Source organism: Eumetopias jubatus, unplaced genomic scaffold (genome assembly GCF_037043125.1).
Source record: "Eumetopias jubatus isolate StellerSeaLion01/CBP00866 unplaced genomic scaffold, mEumJub1_p1.0 scaffold_13, whole genome shotgun sequence".
Lineage (NCBI taxonomy): Eukaryota > Metazoa > Chordata > Mammalia > Carnivora > Otariidae > Eumetopias > Eumetopias jubatus.
The window spans coordinates 45,983,137-46,005,598 of NW_028274819.1; the positions used below are offsets into that span (position 1 = coordinate 45,983,137).

Genomic DNA, 22,462 nt, shown 5'->3' on the forward strand with positions numbered 1-22,462 from the left:
ATGGAAAGATACACTTGAGGTTCTGAGCCAGACGAACCTGGGTTTAAACCCCAGCTCTGGCATTTAACCTCTTAGCTTCCTCATCTGTGAATGGGTCTACTACTCTTTCCTCATAGAATTATCGAAAATAAGACTGCTTTTAAAAAGCTTATGGTGCATCACCGTGACCTTAGATTAAGCAATGGTTTCTTAGATGTGATACCAAAAGCACAAGCAACAAAAGGAAAAAGAGAGAAACTGGACTTCATTCCTAAAACCTTTTGTGCTTCAAAGGCCACCATAAGGAAGTGAAAAGATAGCCTACAGATGGGAGAAAATAGCTGCAAATCATAAATTGGATAAGGGACTAGTATCCAAAATATGCAAAGAATTTAACAACTTAATAATAAAAAAAGGCGACCCAATTAAGGAACAGGCAGATAATCTGAATAGAAATTTTTTTCAAATAAGATATACAAGTGGCCAAAAAGCACATGAAAAGATGCTCAGTGTCATTAGCCATCAAGGAAATGCAAATCAAAGCCACAATGAGATACCACTTCATATCCACTAGGGTGACTATAATCAAAAAGACAGACAAAGATAAGTGTTGGCAAAGATGTGGAGAAATTGGAACCCATGTAAAATGGTACAGATGCTTTGGAACAGTTTGGCAGTTCCTCAAAAAGTTAAACATAGAGTTGCCAAGTGAGCCAGCAATTGTATTCCTATGCATAAGCCCAAGAGAAATGAAAACATATGTCCACACAGACACGTGTACATGAATGTTCATGGCAGCATTATTCATTATAGCCAAGAAAAACAGAAACAACTGAAATGTCCATTAATTCATGTACACACAAAATATGGCATATCCATACAATGGATTATTCAACTCTAAAGAGGAATGAAGTACTGAGATATAGATGAACCTTGAAAACGTCATGCTAAATGAAAGAAACCAGACACAAAGGGACATAGATGGTATGATTCCATTTACATAAAATGTCCGGAATAGGCAAATTCATGGAGACAGAAAGTAGATTCGTGGTTGCCAGGGAAGGGGGGAGGGGAGTGGGAAAGGTTTCCTTTTATGGCAATATTTTAGAATTCAGTAGTTGTGGTGGTTGCACAACTTTGTGAATATATTAAAACCACTGAATTCTATACTTTAAAAGGGTGGTATGTGAATATGTGGTATGTGGTATGTGAATTATATCCTTATAAAATACTTGTATGAGAAGAAAAAGCACATTATGGAGTTTGGTACACACTAGTGTAGACGCTCTCATTCTCGTCACTGAGACCCAGTCACTATCTAGGGACTCTCCGTCTAGTGGCAAACTCAGACTTGTGGGATAAGAAACCAGAACTCTTTGTGGTTGGTTCGATGAGGGGCACAGGTGAAGAAACACTGACTCTCCTGATAAGCTGGAAAGAGTTCACAGAGCAGGTCTTTAACAATGATCACCATCACCACCATCCTCCTCCTCACCAACACCACCGTCCTCCTCCTCACCATCACCACCGTCCTCCTCCTCACCATCACCACCGTCCTCCTCCTCACCATCACCACCGTCCTCCTCCTCACCATCACCACCGTCCTCCTCCTCACCATCACCATCGTCCTCCTCCTCACCATCACCACCGTCCTCCTCCTCACCATCACCACCGTCGTCCTCCTCACCATCACCCATCACCATCGTCCTCCTCCTCACCATCACCACCGTCCTCCTCCTCACCATCACCCATCACCACCGTCCTCCTCCTCACCATCACCACCGTCCTCCTCCTCACCATCACCACCGTCCTCCTCCTCACCATTACCATCGTCCTCCTCCTCACCATCACCACTGTCCTCCTCCTCACCATCACCATCGTCCTCCTCCTCACCATCACTACCGTCCTCCTCCTCACCATCACCATCGTCCTCCTCCTCAACATCACCCATCACCATCATCCTCCTCCTCACCATCACCACCGTCCTCCTCCTCACCATCACCCATCACCATCGTCCTCCTCCTCACCATCACTACCGTCCTCCTCCTCACCATCACCATTCACCACCGTCCTCCTCCTCACCATCACCACCGTCCTCCTCCTCACCATCACCCATCACCATCGTCCTCCTCCTCACCATCACCACCGTCCTCCTCCTCACCATCACCCATCACCACCGTCCTCCTCCTCACCATCACCACCGTCCTCCTCCTCACCATCACCACCGTCCTCCTCCTCACCATCACCACCGTCCTCCTCCTCACCATTACCATCGTCCTCCTCCTCACCATCACCACTGTCCTCCTCCTCACCATCACCATCGTCCTCCTCCTCACCATCACTACCGTCCTCCTCCTCACCATCACCACCGTCCTCCTCCTCACCATCACCCATCACCATCGTCCTCCTCCTCACCATCACTACCGTCCTCCTCCTCACCATCACCCATCACCACCGTCCTCCTCCTCACCATCACCACCGTCCTCCTCCTCACCATCACCCATCACCATCGTCCTCCTCCTCACCATCACTACCGTCCTCCTCCTCACCATCACCCATCACCACCGTCCTCCTCCTCACCATCACTACCGTCCTCCTCCTCACCATCACCCATCACCATCGTCCTCCTCCTCACCATCACTACCGTCCTCCTCCTCACCATCACCCATCACCACCGTCCTCCTCCTCACCATCACCACCGTCCTCCTCCTCACCATCACCCATCACCACCGTCCTCCTCCTCACCATCACCACCGTCCTCCTCCTCACCATCACCACCGTCCTCCTCCTCACCATCACCACCGTCCTCCTCCTCACCATCACCCATCACCACCGTCCTCCTCCTCACCATCACCATCGTCCTCCTCCTCACCATCACCACCGTCCTCCTCCTCACCATCACCACCGTCCTCCTCCTCACCATCACCACCGTCCTCCTCCTCACCATCACCACCGTCCTCCTCCTCACCATCACCACCGTCCTCCTCCTCACCATCACCACCGTCCTCCTCCTCACCATCACCACCGTCCTCCTCCTCACCATCACCCATCACCATCGTCCTCCTCCTCACCATCACCACCGTCCTCCTCCTCACCATCACCACCGTCCTCCTCCTCACCATCACCACCGTCCACCTCCTCACCATCACCATCGTCCTCCTCCTCACCATCACCACCGTCCTCCTCCTCACCATCACCATCGTCCTCCTCCTCACCATCACCATCGTCCTCCTCCTCACCATCACCACCGTCCTCCTCCTCACCATCACCATCGTCCTCCTCCTCACCATCACCATCGTCCTCCTCCTCACCATCACCATCGTCCTCCTCCTCACCATCACCACCGTCCTCCTCCTCACCATCACCACCGTCCTCCTCCTCACCATCACCATTGTCCTCCTCCTCACCATCACCACCGTCCTCCTCCTCACCATCACCCATCACCATCGTCCTCCTCCTCACCATCACCACCGTCCTCCTCCTCACCATCACCATCGTCCTCCTCCTCACCATCACTACCGTCCTCCTCCTCACCATCACCATCGTCCTCCTCCTCAACATCACCCATCACCATCGTCCTCCTCCTCACCATCACTACCGTCCTCCTCCTCACCATCACCCATCACCACCGTCCTCCTCCTCACCATCACCACCGTCCTCCTCCTCACCATCACCACCGTCCTCCTCCTCACCATCACCACCATCCTCCTCCTCACCATCACCATCGTCCTCCTCCTCACCATCACCACCGTCCTCCTCCTCACCATCACCATCACCACCGTCCTCCTCCTCACCATCACCACCGTCCTCCTCCTCACCATCACCACCGTCCTCCTCCTCACCATCACCACCGTCCTCCTCACCATCACCATCACCACCGTCCTCCTCCTCACCATCACCACCGTCCTCCTCCTCACCATCACCACCGTCCTCCTCCTCACCATCACCCATCACCACCGTCCTCCTCCTCACCATCACACATCACCATCGTCCTCCTCCTCACCATCACCACTGTCCTCCTCCTCACCATCACTACCGTCCTCCTCCTCACCATCACCACCGTCCTCCTCCTCACCATCACCACCGTCCTCCTCCTCACCATCACGATCGTCCTCCTCCTCACCATCACCACCGTCCTCCTCCTCACCATCACCACCGTCCTCCTCCTCACCATCACCATCACCACCGTCCTCCTCCTCACCATCACCATCACCACCGTCCTCCTCCTCACCATCACCACCGTCCTCCGCCTCACCATCACCATCACCACCGTCCTCCTCCTCACCATCACCACCGTCCTCCTCCTCACCATCACCACCGTCCTCCTCACCATCACCATCACCACCGTCCTCCTCCTCACCATCACCACCGTCCTCCTCCTCACCATCACCCATCACCACCGTCCTCCTCCTCACCATCACACATCACCATCGTCCTCCTCCTCACCATCACCACTGTCCTCCTCCTCACCATCACTACCGTCCTCCTCCTCACCAACACCACCGTCCTCCTCCTCACCATCACCACCGTCCTCCTCCTCACCATCACCACCGTCCTCCTCCTCACCATCACCACCGTCCTCCTCACCATCACCATCACCACCGTCCTCCTCCTCACCATCACCACCGTCCTCCTCCTCACCATCACCACCGTCCTCCTCCTCACCATCACCCATCACCATCATCCTCCTCCTCACCATCACCACTGTCCTCCTCCTCACCATCACTACCGTCCTCCTCCTCACCATCACCACCGTCCTCCTCCTCACCATCACCACCGTCCTCCTCCTCACCATCACCACCGTCCTCCTCCTCACCATCACCATCACCACCGTCCTCCTCCTCACCATCACCACCGTCCTCCTCCTCACCATCACCACCGTCCTCCTCCTCACCATCACCATCACCACCGTCCTCCTCCTCACCATCACCACCGTCCTCCTCCTCACCATCACCACCGTCCTCCTCCTCACCATCACCACCGTCCTCCTCACCATCACCATCACCACCGTCCTCCTCCTCACCATCACCACCGTCCTCCTCCTCACCATCACCCATCACCACCGTCCTCCTCCTCACCATCACCACCGTCCTCCTCACCATCACCATCACCACCGTCCTCCTCCTCACCATCACCACCGTCCTCCTCCTCACCATCACCCATCACCACCGTCCTCCTCCTCACCATCACACATCACCATCATCCTCCTCCTCACCATCACCACTGTCCTCCTCCTCACCATCATTACCGTCCTCCTCCTCACCATCACCACCGTCCTCCTCCTCACCATCACCACCGTCCTCCTCACCATCACCATCACCACCGTCCTCCTCCTCACCATCACCACCGTCCTCCTCCTCACCATCACCCATCACCACCGTCCTCCTCCTCACCATCACACATCACCATCGTCCTCCTCCTCACCATCACCACTGTCCTCCTCCTCACCATCACTACCGTCCTCCTCCTCACCAACACCACCGTCCTCCTCCTCACCATCACCACCGTCCTCCTCCTCACCATCACCACCGTCCTCCTCCTCACCATCACCACCGTCCTCCTCACCATCACCATCACCACCGTCCTCCTCCTCACCATCACCACCGTCCTCCTCCTCACCATCACCACCGTCCTCCTCCTCACCATCACCCATCACCATCGTCCTCCTCCTCACCATCACCACTGTCCTCCTCCTCACCATCACCACCGTCCTCCTCCGCACCATCACCACCGTCCTCCTCCTCACCATCACCACCGTCCTCCTCTTCACCATCACCACCGTCCTCCTCCTCACCATCACCACCGTCCTCCTCCTCACCATCACCACCGTCCTCCTCCTCACCATCACCATCACCACCGTCCTCCTCCTCACCATCACCACCGTCCTCCTCCTCACCATCACCACCGTCCTCCTCCTCACCATCACCATCACCACCGTCCTCCTCCTCACCATCACCACCGTCCTCCTCCTCACCATCACCACCGTCCTCCTCCTCACCATCACCACCGTCCTCCTCCTCACCATCACCACCGTCCTCCTCACCATCACCATCACCACTGTCCTCCTCCTCACCATCACCACCGTCCTCCTCCTCACCATCACCACCGTCCTCCTCCTCACCATCACCACCGTCCTCCTCCTCACCATCACCCATCACCATCGTCCTCCTCCTCACCATCACCACCGTCCTCCTCCTCACCATCACCCATCACCATCGTCCTCCTCCTCACCATCACCACCGTCCTCCTCCTCACCATCACCCATCACCATCGTCCTCCTCCTCACCATCACCACCGTCCTCCTCCTCACCATCACCATCACCACCGTCCTCCTCCTCACCATCACCACCGTCCTCCTCCTCACCATCACCACCGTCCTCCTCCTCACCATCACTACCGTCCTCCTCCTCACCATCACCACCGTCCTCCTCCTCACCATCACCATCGTCCTCCTCCTCACCATCACCATCGTCCTCCTCCTCACCATCACTACCGTCCTCCTCCTCACCATCACCATCGTCCTCCTCCTCACCATCACTACCGTCCTCCTCCTCACCATCACCATCGTCCTCCTCCTCACCATCACCATCGTCCTCCTCCTCACCATCACTACCGTCCTCCTCCTCACCATCACCATCGTCCTCCTCCTCACCATCACTACCGTCCTCCTCCTCACCATCACCATCGTCCTCCTCCTCACCATCACCATCGTCCTCCTCCTCACCATCACTACCGTCCTCCTCCTCACCATCACCATCGTCCTCCTCCTCACCATCACTACCGTCCTCCTCCTCACCATCACCATCGTCCTCCTCCTCACCATCACTACCGTCCTCCTCCTCACCATCACCATCGTCCTCCTCCTCACCATCACCATCGTCCTCCTCCTCACCATCACTACCGTCCTCCTCCTCACCATCACCATCGTCCTCCTCCTCACCATCACCATCGTCCTCCTCCTCACCATCACTACCGTCCTCCTCCTCACCATCACCATCGTCCTCCTCCTCACCATCACTACCGTCCTCCTCCTCACCATCACCATCGTCCTCCTCCTCACCATCACCATCGTCCTCCTCCTCACCATCACTACCGTCCTCCTCCTCACCATCCCCATCGTCCTCCTCCTCACCATCACCACCGTCCTCCTCCTCACCATCACCCATCACCACCGTCCTCCTCATCACCATCACTACCGTCCTCCTCCTCACCATCACCACCGTCCTCCTCCTCACCATCACCACCGTCGTCCTCCTCACCATCACCATCACCACCGTCCTCCTCCTCACCATCACCACTGTCCTCCTCCTCACCATCACCACCGTCCTCCTCCTCACCATCACCACCGTCCTCCTCCTCACCATCACCACCATCCTCCTCCTCACCATCACCACCGTCCTCCTCCTCACCATCACCATCACCACCGTCCTCCTCATCACCATCACCACCGTCCTCCTCCTCACCATCACCACCATCCTCCTCCTCACCATCACCATCACCACCGTCCTCCTCACCATCACCCTCACCATCACCAGAGTCTGCACCTGTTGAACACTTACTACATGCCAGACACTCAGTTTACTTGTACCATGTGTTTTAGCTCTTAGTCCTCACAACACATCGGAGAGGAAGAAACTATTGTTATCCTCATTTCACAGATGGGAAAACTGAGGCACAACACAGCGAGGTAATGGGCCCCTGCTTTCCCAGATCCAGAGGGACAGAACCAGGACGCCGACCCAGGTGGTCTTACTCCAGGGCCCGTCATGCTGTACTATTACTTCTGTCCTAATTCTGACAGGAGTAAAAAGAAGAAAGAACATTTCAGCAGAGGGCTCACCCATTCAAAAAGAAAGAAGTTCCGGGTGGATGGAGAGGAGGATACTTTGGGAGAAGAGAAAGGAAGGAAAGGAAAGAGATGAGGGTCAGTCTGGAGCCAGATGCTGAAGGTCCTAAACACCAAGTGAAGGACTATGATCTTGGTCCCGCAGACACTGGGGCCATGGGGAGCGGAGGCGACAAAACCAGATTCTATACAGGTCTCACACTAAGTCTCAATGGACACTGCAATGTTGAGCAAGACAAGGGTCCTTCCCCAAGGAAGCTACAGCCCTATTAGGAGAGAAGGGACAGCATGGAATGACCTAACCGGCTTACGTAGAAGGCAAAGCCCTTCTACGTAAACAAAGTCACCAGCACCGTGTAAAGACAGAGGGAAATGGCGGTGTTCTGGCTGAGAGAGTCAGAGACCCCTGTGCCGCACCCGCCCTACCCCCAGGCAGCCCCTGCAGCACCTTCAAGAGGCCAGAGTCCCCCTGGGGCGGGGTCTAGATCCCTGAGGATACCCCAGCAAGGCAACAGGGAAGGAGACCTGCACCCACACCACACTGCTCAACATTGCAGAGGCATCTGGGAACTTCCCCTCTGCTCAGGATCAAACCTTATCTTTAAAAAATGCATTTCTCTTCCCCTAGCAAATATTCCGTCATCCAGTTATCACTCCTCTGGGGCCTCTGGGGTCTCCAAGGAAAAGTACAAACAAGCATATCAGAAACTCCCACACCACAATCAGTGTGGCTTACTGGCTGGAACCTTCCAGGGAGTTTGTGGAAACCCCATTAGGGGAAATGAAGTCACTGCTGAGATACAGCTCACTCCAGAGATGTCGGGGAGCGGGTATGCAAATCCTTTTGCCTCCTTTCTCGTTGGAGCAGACAGGGGAGGACCACTCCTTATCTCACACCCCAAACAGCTCCTCTGGTTTGACATAGCCAGACCATGACGGGCATTTCAAAGGAAGATTCCAAGCCCTGACACTCTGAGGTTGCCTTTGGGGTTAAGCCTGGATTCAATGCATTTCTTTGCAGTTAGTGCGTCTTTTCCTGTTTGCTGAGTCCTGTCACTCCAGGGCCAGGGATGGTGCGGGGGTGGGAGGATGTGGGGGGGAAGAAGGGCAGGAAGAGAAGGAGGGGGAGCTGTCCTGAGTCCTTCTGTCCACCAGGCCTAACCCCGCACTGCTCCTGGAGCAAGGCACGAGCTTCCTTTCCCACCCGTTGGGGGGCTGCAGGGCAGTTTTCATGCTGACAGTAGCCGGCGCACCATTCCCCACCCTCCCAGCTGAACCTGAAACCCCACTGGCGAAAGCTGTTTTCCCACCGCTCTGGGCCCCAACACATACTTTGGGCCTGAAATTTCCGAGACGCCAGTCACACTGTAATCTCAAGTCAAAGCAAATACCTAATTATACAAAGGGAGAAAATTTGGTGCAGATGTTATCAAGACAGGAGAGAAGGCTTGCTGGCAGGAGCCAGGCCACTTCTCTCGGAACACACTTGTTATGATTAACCTGGGAACTCAGAATTCTGAGCAGATGCCAAAAACTACAGCTGCCAGGGGCCTGGGCAGAGGACAGGAGAGAAGGCGGCCGCCCCCAGTGTGCCCACAGGTGATGCTCTGGATGGTGGGCTCAGTACAAACAGGCCACAGGTGCAAAGGGTTGTGATAACTCACCCTGAAAAAACTCCACATTTCCCACACCCGTCTGGGCTCTCACTGCTGAGGATTTGTTGTCAAGGAAAGAAAACTTTTCATTAAAACTCAGCCTGGAGGCCTTCCTTGAGCCCCAAATTACACTGTACATTCCGTCCACAGGTTCTGTCCTTAATGCTACCCCAGAACTCAGCTCTGTGTGTTGTAATAACCTGCATCTGTTTCCCAGGACAGCGGGAGTGACCCTCAAAAGCTGTCCCTGTGTCCTCCGCACTTCTGCATGCTCAGAGCCCAGTACCCGGCCTGGCACATGGGAGGCCTCAGTAAACAGCTGATGGATGAATGAACTTCCCACACCCTCCCCCGCCCGCCCAGTTCTGGCTCTCCGTCAGTCACTGGGATGTTCAGCTCATGTCAGCCAGGGTTTATGTCTGCATTTCCCACCCAGAAGCGGGGGAGCTGGGGTCTGCCAAGGCCACCAGCATCATGGACGTCAGCAGATCAGTGTGCTCAGGCGACATAAATTTATGACCCAGTGGGGAGTGGGGCAGATCCAACACCAGCAGGAAGTCCAGTGTAGAGATAAGCCTGGCGGTGCTCAGGCCCCCCGTTCATGGAGAGACAAACACCACATGGAAACATCAAGAGGTGGGAAGAGGAGACAAGGGAACTAGCCCACGGTCAAAGGCACAGATGGTGGGTCAGGCCCACAGCTGGGGCAGCCTCGGTCACACAGGGCTCTTGCACCACCCAGGAGGAGCCCCACAAGCGCTCCCCACTTCTTGATGACCTGGTGCAGCTTCCAATCCACAAGTGGGTGGGTGTCCTAGGACTATGCCAAGAATGTGAAAGGTATTCGGTCCCCAGAGGGAAACCCCAGGGGACCAGGGGCTAAGCCAGGGGTTAGCCGTCTGGAGACTTGGTTTCTGCTCCTCAACTCTGCCTCCAGTTTCCTGGGGAGCCGTGTGTGCAGACATCCCTGGGGGGCGGGGTACAGAGAGCCAGCACCTGCAGGCAGCAGGCCGACCAAGGCCTGCCGTCCATTAGTGGGCCGGCCTGGCACTCAGCACCTTGTTGAAAAGGAGGATTACAGTATGTAAACTGTATCATGCCCAGAACTTTCTAGGTGCCAGGCGCCGTCCCAGTCACATCATGTATCGCGTCCTGCCCATGGCCCTCTGCGGTCCGCGTCATCATCACCTCCACTTTGTAAATGAGCAAGCTGAGGACCAGAAGAAGTTCAGCTGCCTGCTCTGGGTGCCCTTATTATCCCTGTTTTTGAGCAAAAAAAAAAACAAAAACAGGGGCAAAAGAGAGTAAGAAATTCAGGTCGGCCCCATGATGAGGAGGTGGTCAAGTCTGGATACAAATGGAAGCCATGTGGGTCCCAGGCATGTGCTCTGAGCTGCATGTCTGGCGGACAGTAAAGCAGACCTCCGGGGTGCCGTCGGGGAGAAGTGCTTCCCGGCCCGGGGCACGTCTCAGCCTGCGGAACGGGGCTGGGCTGCAGGCTGGGTGCACAGGGCCGCTGCACAGAGGGCCTAAGCCGGTGTCTGGGCCGAGCCTCTTGTGCTGCCCTGGAGTGGACGTTTACAGGCCGGACGGAGCTAGAGCTCGTGCACGTCCAGGAAGCCACTTCGGCAGGTGCCATGGCCGTGAGGGTTCGGCCACGGGCCGTGCAAGCCTCCTCCAGTGCCTCTGGGGCGCGGGCGGCCCTGGCAGCGAGCCGAGCCCTGTGAGGTCGCGCATGGTGTCATCTCCCTGCTAGAATGCTGAGCTGCATGCTGAGCTGCAGGCCGGCTCCCCAGGGCAGCGCTCTGGTTCACAGTGTGGCTTCCCAGCATCACCGTCTCTTCGGACAAGCTGCTCATCTGAAGCCAGGCAGGAAGGCCCTGACTGCTAGTGGGTGACCACGAGTGTAAACAGCTCATCTCAGAATCCCAGGACGGAGCCTTATTCCGATCGTAGGTGCCACCCACATGCTAGTACGGGGGGGCATACAGCAGGGGCCGGCCTCACATCCCCACCCCACGGGGCAGCACCAAGTGGAGAGATGCAGCCTCTGAAGTTTCTAGCCAGGGAGGAGTCTCTGAGGCCGGGTGGGCAGACAGGGGCTCTTCCTGGGGATTTCAAGGGCCGCTCTGGGCAGGGAGCGAAATCTCCTCGGACTTGACAGGGCCCTGCCCCGCTCCCGACTCTCCTGTATCTGGGTCACACCCACTTATTCCTGAGTAACAATTAACACCACTTACTGACTTCAGAAATTTACACAAAGGAAAAGGAAAAAGATATCCTGTTCTCCCTGCCTGCTCTCAAAAAAAGAATACAAGTCCCTCTGAGAAACATTCCATTCCTCCCTGTCCTTCCCTTCCAGCTTGAGCCAGTGCTCCGAGGAGCAACCGTACCCAGTGCTCCTGGGTTTTCAGGGACAGTTTCATTTGCACACATTCTGCCCCTCGGCCTTGTGAGTTTGCTGGTATTGGACCCCTGGTCTGAAGTTCTAAGTGCGACCCTCAGGGCTGTGTTTCCTGCCACCGGGTGCTGTGGATACCTCACGGTATCTCCCCATCCAGGCATGAGTTCCCTAAAGTCAGGGCATGCGAGTCAGTGCTCCCCCCCGCACCCCCGGCAGGGGAGAACAGGATTCCTCCCTCTGCAGATAACAAAGTGCCAAATTAATAGCACCAGCTCCACTCCGTCTCGCCTTCGTTGGTGCCTGTACCTCCCATACTGGGAAGAGCAATAGTGATCAGAGTGTTCATAACAGCGTTAATAAAAATCAGAGCCCACGCTTACTACCTGCTTACAACGTGCAAGAGCTGTGCCGAGCCGTTTGTAAGAAATGCATCTCATTTCATTCCTACAGAAACCCTGAGTTAGGCATACTCATCATACTCATCGCCGTCTGGCAGCTGAGAAAACTGGAGTTTGGGAAGCTTATAGGACTTGTCTAGGGTCACAGAACTAGAGTGGGAGCTAACCTGTGACCCCAGAGTGCACGCTTGAAATCACAAGCCTAGATATCCACTCATCCGGGGCTTGCAGGGGTGCTAGGTGGTAGAGGATTAACACGTCCCCTCCTCCACTAGGACATGTAAGAACCCCTGAGCAAGAGAGGGCTGGTATTCCCAAGCCTGAGAGAGGCTGGGACCAGGGAAAAAATACAACAGAGACCATAAGAGCTGGATTGTTTGAAGATTGCTTGTGACGACTGCAGAAGCTTGCTGGAGGGACAGACTAGAGACTCTGTCTGGTAAGAAAGACTCCTCTAGGAGAAGGCCCACGAGTGGAAACCCAAGGCCAAGGAAGTGGAGACAGAAGAAATGGCACACTAAGGTCTGGACCAGAAAGAGGGTTTGGAGGGAGTGGGGAGCCCTCCTTCTACCGTTTTCCCCTCCCCCAAAAGAGCAGAAAGGGCCTTCTAAAGTCAGATCATTCACTCCCACCTCACAACCTCTAGTGTTTAGTGTCTAGTGAGCACATAGAGCTCAAAATCAGACCTTATCATGGCCTTGGGTCCTACATGACCCTCCCCTCCAATTTTTCCTGTCTTCTGCTCCGACCGCACTTCCCTCCCTCTCTGCACTCCAGCCATAATGACCTAAATATGCACCAGGCCTATTTTCATTTGTTTTGCCCCCTGTCTGGAACATCCCCTCCCCCCATTATATACATAATATATAAAATAAATGTTACATAAAATAAATATTTTCTGATACAAAAAAGGCAATCTATTGCAGAAAATATATAGGCTTAGTTTTATTTTCCTTCATATTAACATCCAGCTTTCCAAACAGCATTTTCAATATTGGTAAATATTTCCAGGTCTACTTGTATATTTTTCCATTATGGGCTGTTTTTTTCTCTTTGTAATCTAGTAGCTTTACAATGTTTTCTTTGCAACGTTTTCCCAAAGGTTTTCAAATATAACAGAAAAGTTGAAATAATTTTAGAGAACAACCAAGTACCTACCACCTAGATTCTATAATTACATTTTACTCTCCTTACTTTATCACATATTTATTCATCTGTCCGTCCCTCTACCCATTCATCAACTTATCTTATTTTTTTGGTGCATTCCAACTAAATTGCAGAATCAGTACATTTCCTCCCAAATACTTGAGGATAAATATCACTGACTGGAGTTCAAGACTTGTTTTTTATCTGTTTGTTTTTTTAAGATAAAATTTACATACGATGAAATGTGCTAATCTTAAACATATCCATTTGAGGTGACAAATTACACTCTATTTTGCTTCTTGGAGCATGGGTTTCTCCCCATCAGTGGTCTTTCTTCCTGAGAGTTTTTGTCCCCTCTGGTGCTGGTATCTTGGTGCATGCAGTTATTAGCCAGAAGATTCTAGTCAAGGGGCAGGGTCGGGGGCCAAGCACCCTGGCTGTCTTGGCTCCCTCTTCTCCCTCAGGAAAACAGAAGTCCCAGGCCCTTCCAAGACCCCAAAAAAAGGGGTGTGGAGGAATCTCACATTCCTCGAGGAGTAACAGAGGAAGGAGCCTTCTGAGATGGGCTGAGGCCAGATATATTCAAAGCTAAGAAATGTCCAGCCAGTTATAATCCATATGTGGGGAAAAAGTAGAGCTAAGAAACACAATCTAGCATCCAGAAATAGATACACTAGTTCATGTTTATCACTTTCTCTTTTTGCTAGGGCTCTAGAGCCTGTAAGATCGGTCAGGCAGGGGTCCCCACAGTACGTGACAATAGCCAGCACTCAGTCCTTCGTTCACAGCCACTGGAACCTAGCATGCCAGTGCCACAGCTGAAGCTAGTAAGAGGCAGAGCCCGGACTCAAACCCAGGCGCTTGGCGCCGGAGACCATGCCTTTGGTCGCTGGCCATGGGGACCCCACTGAAGGTGACAGGGGCAGGGAGGGAGCTCCACACAGCCCTCCATTGTGCCAGTGAATTCTAATTATGTGTGACCTCCTCAAAGGCAAAGACATGTCTGGCTTGCCTTTGTGTTCCAAGCAACTAGCCTGGCACAGGGTTAGTGCTCAGCGGTGATTAGAAAAAAGAGAGGTGAGCCTAGTTGGCAGGCCCTGGGCAGACCAGTGCCCTTTGGGGACCAAGCTGGTGAGGGGGCTGGGAGGGCAGCAGGCGCCGGCAGGATCCAGTAGGAAAACTACAGCAATGGCAGGACACCCCTTCTGGCTGGGACCATGGTAGCTTAATAGGGAGAAAGGCAGAACACAGGCTGAGCATCCACCAACCTACACTTTCCCAGCCTGGATACCCCAGCCATGGCCGCCCGGTGACAAACATTTCCACTCAACAGGGGCCATGGGGGCCACCTGACGTCAGGAGCAGCACCTGCTGAGTATCTTACACAAGCTGACCTGCAGCAGATGCTTTGAGTACATGAACTCATATCCATTGTGAAGGTGGCCCGGCTTTTCCCAGTTTGCAGGTGAGAAGCTGAGACTCGGGTAACTTGACTGAATAGAGCTGGCATTTATTGAACTCGAATTCTGTGTTACACACTGAGCTAAGTGCTTCACGTGTGTTAAGGCATGCAAACCTCACAGCAGCCCCAAATTAGGAAACCGAGGCTCAGAATGGTAGAATGGAATGCCCAAGGCTGCATCCCAGGGAGAAGGAGCTGGTATTCTGATCCAGGCTTCTAGTTCCAAAACACAGACTCATGTCACACATGTGCCTAAGATCTCACACCTAGCAAAGCACAGAGCCCAGAGTCATGACGGGGTCCTCGAGCCTCCACCATCAGGCTCTTTCTTCTTACCTCGCCCTCTCTGACACCTTTCTCCCACATGTTAGGGTCCACTTCCCTTTCTGGCCCATTTTATTCTCCCTCACAGGTACTCTGATTCCTCCAATAGGGCCACCTCATCCCATGGCCACACAGGGTGACCAGCAATCCTGGCCCTATCGGTGGATCGCAGCCGTGTCCCAGGCTGACCTTGCCAGAAAGACCACTGTTGGCCCGGTAATGGATCTTTGTGAGCAAAGGCCGGGCGTTCCTCCCACGTTCACAGACTCTTCTTGCTCTGAGGTCAGCAAAGGAGAGACTATTTACCTGATCCAAGCAGCTGTTTGTGGGCCGAGGGCCCAAGGAATGCCAGGGCACCCCTACCACTCCACAGCCATGTCTAGACCAGCAAACACTCTGCCAAGAGCCCTGGAATATTCCCCGAGGAGGCAGCACAGAAGAATCTACTCTAAGAGCATACTGTTAAGGATATGGTAGCTTCCTTCACCCTTTTCTTTTATAGGGTCTCCAGCCTCCTAGGCCAGTACTGGACGAATATGGCTTAGGCTCTCAGCATGACTTAGTTCAGACATGCAAACAGGTGAAAACTACCAGCCGGGAAGCAGTTCCCCTGGCCATGAAGTGAGGGGCCCAGATTCTGGCCACTTCCCAGCTGTGTGACTTTCCGTACAGCAGCAGCTCATTCCAGTCCAGTTTCCTGACCTCCGTCTCCCCAACCACAAACAAAGCATTAGGGTAGCTCCCACCAACTAGGGTTGTGATGGGAATGGAGTCAAGAAGCTGCAGAACTAACTGTTCCTAGAAGCACCTAGCAGAACATGCGGTAAGCATCCGATAAAGGGTAGCAATGACTGACAACCCGTCTCCTCCCTCCCCTCTTCCTGAGCAGAAATTCTCTAAGTGAAAGCAGCATTTCCACCTCTAAGATCTCACGGTCCAGCTTGCCCGGGGACATGGATGCTGTGATCCAGCCAGTGTCAAGGCTGGGAGTGTTTCGCATTCCTTGGGCAGCTGTGTTGCCTTTATCAGGGTATCTGTAGCATGGCAGATGAGCCCTGCCTGGAGCCTGGGCACCCAGGAGGCTGTCAGGCCACTGGCCCCCACACCAGCGAGCTGCCCTGTGCCCCCCGAGCCCACAGGGGTGTGTAACTGTCCAAGCTGGAAGGGACTTTAGATCAGGGGTCGGCACACTTTCTCTGTAGAGGACCAGGTAGCAAATATTTTCGACTTTTTGCCAACTGCTGGCTTAGATCAACCCGTCTGGTGCCTCCTTCCACAGCGGTTCCTTTACCTTAGGGGCTCCAAGGAGGGATTCATGACAGCCCAGCGGTCTTTGGCAATATCTCCTGAATTCTGATGGATTTCCCTGGCTGCTCCCACTGCCTAGACGCCCTGCCCTGGAACCCTGTACAGAGGCGGCGTCTCCCCGTCCTCATCTCCGCTCAAAGCTCACACTCCTCGGTGGTATCTTCCCCGCCCTGCCCCCCATTTACTCTTCTCACCTTTTCTTGTTTTCACAGGGTGCTTACCGCAACCCTCAATCTCCTTTTTATTTGTTAACTAGTTCACTGTGTCTCTCTCCCTCTAAAATGAAAACTCCATCGAAGCGAGTAACTTGCCTCCCTTATTCATGCTGTATCCCCAGAGACCAGAAAAGTTCCTGACCCATAGGAGCTGCCTTGCCAAGGAAGTAAAGGAATCCAATCAAACCTTACATTTACCCCAAATCAGGATGCTTGCAGAGACGAACCAAAATATCATAGTGGAGGAATGTTTATTGAGACACTGTCCTGGAGGCTGTGCACATACTATCTTATTAAATGAGACAGAAACTAACTTATGGGATAAGAACTATTTTATCTCCTTCTCTCTGGTGACACTGAAGTGAAGGTCCCACTGCTCAAAAACATTTATCTGCTAGAGGCAGTGCTAGGTTTCAAACTCAGGTCTGCCAAACTCAGCCCCAAGCTACTAACCACCACTCTTGTTTAATTTTGGTGGGGTTTTATCAATTTAGTGGATTCACAGATTATCTGCGGCTTATTAGAAATGCCGATAAGTAGTGATGTGCCTTTGGATTTTTCAAAACTGGAGGGAAGATATTATCTAAAATATGCAAGCTGTTTGTTAAACAATTTGTTTCAAAGCATAGGTTTTGGGGAGAAGGAAAGAAAGGAAACTTGAAAAGAGGCAGGGATTTTCTCATCTCTCACCAGTGCAATAGTTAGGGTCAAGAAAGGGAAACAGGGGTGCCTGGGTGGCTCAGTTGGTTGAGCAACTGCCTTCGGCTCAGGTGATGATCCTGGAGTCCCGGGATCAAGTCCCACATCGGGCTCCCTGCTCAACAGGGAGTCTGCTTCTCCCTCTGACCCTCTTCCTTCTCGTGCTATCTCTCATTCTCTCTTGCTCAAATAAATACATAAAATCTTAAAAAAAAAAAAAGAAAGAAAGAAAGGGAAACAACTTCAGATGCAGTTAGAGGTGAGAGCAAATCCTGACATTGCTCAAGGGAAAATCCATTTGGTCATTGTACCTCCATCCATCCCCTGGGCTTGGGAGACACATCCGGTACCCAACCCACAGAAGGCTGTATAGGGAAGTCCCAAATCCAGATGTGCCTCACCAGCTCCCGAACACACTGCTGTGTATTCACAGAGAGACTCCTTCCCCAGTGAAGGGGCTTTACACCTTGCAGAAAACAACAGATAGCAGCAGGTAACAGCATCCAACACATGCCTTCCGGGCCATTCTCACCAGGGGAAGGCGGTTCTGACTCCACCTGCAGCTGCCATAAAAGAAATGAGCAAACTTGCCCAGAAGCTCTTCCAAGTGGGTTACCTTACACTATAAAGTGGCTTGTAATTAGAATGTTTTCAAAACTGTGAATAGATCACAGTGTCTAGACATTGGGAGACTCCAATCCTACACCCTCGTGCCCGCCCGTGATTACAACCTGCTAAAGAACACGTTTTCTTTATCAGAGCATCTTCAAGGGCAAATTTCTGGAGAGCCTCTCCTCACAGCCTGGCTGGGGGCTGCTGGGGAATTCTTTCTGCTACCAGGAGGAAGGCATGCCTGGGCATCTAGCGCACCCACCCTCCGCAAGGAGCCATGCCTGGGCCAGTGGAATGTCTGGGGCACCACCTTCTAGGCTGGAGGAGGAAGTCCACATATGGAAGGCAGGACTTCTGTGAGCCAGAGGTGTATTGCATCATGGCCATCACTCCAGAGGGGAAGAATTACTGTAAGCCTCCATGTAGAACAAACAAACTGCTTCCCCAGTGCAAACACGAGGTGGGGGAGGAGGGGGAGTGATGAGGTAGGTAAGGACATGGTTTCAGCTCTACTGAGCTATTAAAAGGGAAAATAAGGCATTTGGAAAACACTATCCTAGCTCCTGTAGTACCTGCTCCTACCCAGGAGCCAAGAAGGAAAGGATATTTATCATTTATTCATTCATGCGTTCATCTAAAAAACACTCAACTAACACATTTTTTTCTAGGCACCATGTTGAGTGCTGGAGAGAGACGGATACATTGCATGTTCTGCCCACAGGTACTCCCACTTTAGTACAGGGGGGAAAAAAAAGGTTTGTTTTTTTTTTTTTTCAGTTCAGAAACTGAAGTTTCTTGAACAAGATGGAGTTCACCAAGCACGCACATAGAGGGATCAGGAAAGAGCAGGGGCAGAAATCTGGAAGGAAGCCACTGTCAGGCTGGGTAAAGACGTCCTGCTGGCTGGGAATGGGAAGGGTTACGCGAGACACACGTAGCCCATAAAGAGATGTAGTTTCCAAGTTGTTGCGTGAGTGGCACGCAAAGAAAAATCTGGAAGGTGTGTAGAAATCCCCATCGTTGATCCACAGAGCCAACAGAGGAAGAGATTCAGATTTTTAACAGGAACAGTCACTTCTATTCAGTGGAAGTCTTCTCTGTGTCAGGTATGGTATACGTCAGTTTCATTTACTAATTAGAAACCTATAGAATAGGCATCATTATGACTACTTTACTGAGGACGAAGTGGAGGCTCTGAAATTTTAACTAACCTGCCCGTGGTTGCAGGTATCTGATGATGGCCATTCTGCTCTTTCTGTGATGCCCTGGGACCTCTTATCTTGAAGTCATGGCCCATAAGAGAAGACGACATCACCCGAAGTGAGAGTGTCCAATAGAACAGGGTGTCTCAGCTTTGGCACTGTGCGCACTTGGGGCTGGATCACTTGTTGTTATGGGGGGCTACCCTATGAACTGCAGGACTTTAAGCAGCATCCCTGGCCTCTACCAACCAGATGCTAATAGCAACCCCCTCTCCCCTGAGCATCACAATGAAAAATATCTCTATTGCAAATGTCCCTGAAGGGGGTGGGGGGGGGGGGCAAAATCGCCACTAGTTAAGAAATAGAATGTGGGCCACACATGTAATTTTTCTAGTAGTCATATTTTTGAGGGGGGGAACTGAAAAGAGAGAGAAAATTAATTTTAATAAATGTATTTAATTCAACACATCCAAAATATTATCATTTGAACATGTAATCAATATAAAAATACTGATGAGATATTGTACAATCTTTTTTTTTTTCCACAGTAAGTCGTTGAAATGAGGCATGTATTTTGCACTGACAGCACAGCTTGGTTTGCACTTGCCACATTTCAAGTGCCCTGGCCATGAGGTTAATGGCTCCCATGCCGGACAACACAGATCCAGGGGAAGAGGGAGCTCACCCACATTTAAGAATGGGTGGAGAGAGAGGAGCAAAAGACAATGGTGAAATGGTCAGAGAGTACAATAGACAAGTTCTGGGAATGTTGACAGTTGAAGCTTTTCCTTTCCCCTCCGAGAACTGCGTCTCCCCACCAGCAACCCACTGACCCCATGGGATGGGGTGGGGCAAGCGGCGGGTGAAGAAAGGTGTCTGGTAAGGAAGGGTGGAGAGAGGGAGCCCAGGGGAGGGGGCCCTGGGAGACCCACCCACGCAGGCACAGGGAATTAGGGAGGCTTTCAGGGAGGCAATTCCCAGACTCCAGCAAGCGAGGCAGAGTCAGGGAGTCAAACAGATGCAGACAACTCATCCACAAGCGGGAAACACCCAGGGTCACCTCCACCAGCAGCAGCTGACACAGGGCTGATTCCAGCCCAAGTAACTACTGAAACAAAGCCCTCAAAACCACAGAGTCTTAGTCAATCTGGAGCCAGATCCAGGAAAATGAGGCCCTTGCCTGGGACCACTCAGCAACCATCAACACGTCCTTGGCGTAATTCAAATGGTAGGGCTGGGGGCTTGCCGCTGTCTGGACTTTTTATCCACCCATTTGGCCACTGCCACCCTGACAGGAGCATCACTCTCCCCCTTGTGCAGATGGAGACGCAGGACCCCACCGCTGGGAAGGGTTGGGGCCATGATGCTTCACTAACTATTAAAGGAGAAAACTTAACCGAAGCACATGATTCAAGTTCAGACTTAGAGATGGTCCTCCCCTGAACGGGAAACCAACTGACTAACTGATGTTTTAAATAAGGAACAAGAAACGGAAAACCCTTTGCAGTTAAAAAGCAAACAGTTCCGTGGACCGAAGAAAGAAGAAGGCAGGGGAAGGGCAAGCGGGAAGAGGGCAGAGGAAGACAGACAGAAAAGGACAAGGGGAGGGGCAGGTCTGCACGGGGGAAGGGAGCAGAGAGGGCGCGGCCAGAGCTCACAGAGAGGCGACGACCAGCACCAGGCCTCAGGCAGGAGCAGGAGGGTGCTGTCCACCTCCACTCCATGAGACTGGGGCACTGTTCTTCAAACTCCCGGGGGAGAAACACAGATCACCACTCAGAGGCCCTCCTTGATGAGAATTAGCATGGTGGTGGACCAAGGGACCCGTCAGATAGCCTTGAGAACCAGGTCTGGAGGGCAGCCTGGAGAGGCAGGTCAGAAACCCCCGGGTCCCTGGGGCCTGCGCCTCTCCTGCCTGCCTGCCTCCAGGAAGAGGCACATCCCACCTGAACCAGGGAGGGGCACATTCCCTTACACCATCTCCCCAGATAGGAGCTGTCATCCTCACTGTGCAGATGGGTAAAACTGAGGCCCAGAGACTGCAAGCCAACCTGTGTGGTTTCCACTATGTAACAGGCAGAATGAAGAGTGTGTGTGTTATTAATATAATAACCTTACAGGGGAAGCTTACATATGGTACACACACACACACACACACACAGAATACATGTGAAAAGGGCTTTATAAAGTTTTATAAATGATAGTTATTAAGTTGACTCTTAATACAGACAGCATATTGTCCTCTTGACAAACTTATGGACTTCTTTCAAAGGGACTAAGGCCCACTTACAGAGCTCCTTCTAGTCTGTTATTCAACTAAGCCCAACAACAACAACAAAAAAGCACCATATCTAACCTCTGCTTCATTCCTGCATGGGCAAGGTCTTGTTTGTTTTTCAAAACCCACTTTTTAAGCACTGGAGAGCTCTCTGCTGCTTCCCACCATCTCCAGCAAAAGTGCAGGCTCCAGTTAATCCCGTAAGGGATCGCCTCCCCCTGCAGCTGGCTCCAGAGCTTCCCAGGCCCAGAATGAGGAAGCAAGGAAACCCCAGCCCTGTCAGAGCAACTCGGCCCACCTTGTAGTTCTAGGACTCTACCACTGAGCACCTACTATGCACCCGGGAGGCACCGGGTACCTGCTGAAGGTGGTGTAGGACTTCAAAGCCTCTGGCCAGATTCTGGAAACAGGATTGCAGGTGGAGGTTGAGGCTCAAGGTGAAGTGGCTTAGAGGAAGCATGCCAGGGTATGGGTGTCACCCCAGTTTCCTCCAGACCTCCAGAGGGCCAGAGCTTCTCCTTCCTCACACCCTGTAGATGAGCTTGGACATCCTCGCTGCCTGCTTCCCTGAGGACAGCTGAGCCATGTAGCGTAGTTAAAGAACACTACTGGCTAGAACTGAGCTGAACTAAGAACTGAAGTCCTCCTCTATTTTGGGCCCCTGGTCTCCCCCAGCCTCAGTCTGCTCATCCATGAAATGATAGCAGTAACATCTACCTACATCACAGAGCTGCCAGGAGGCTTGGATTCCAGCCCCAGCCAACCCAGCAGGGGATGGCTCAGAGATGGCCAGACCCTGTCATCTGGACTGGAAGCATGAGAGGCTTAGAACAAGAAAGGATGCAGGCAAGGAATGTCTTCTGTGTGGGAAAGTGCTCTAGACCTGGTCAAGTGTGGACTATTTCTTCACTGTGCCCTCCAGCACTAAATCATG

General features: G+C 52.7%; 1 protein-coding gene across 5 annotated transcripts in view; it reads right to left on the minus strand.

Moving 5' to 3' along the window:
- Positions 1-22,462, minus strand: part of MICAL2 (microtubule associated monooxygenase, calponin and LIM domain containing 2) — a 221,529-nt gene that overhangs the window by 132,295 nt on the left and 66,772 nt on the right. The gene's annotated exons all lie outside the window — the stretch shown is intronic.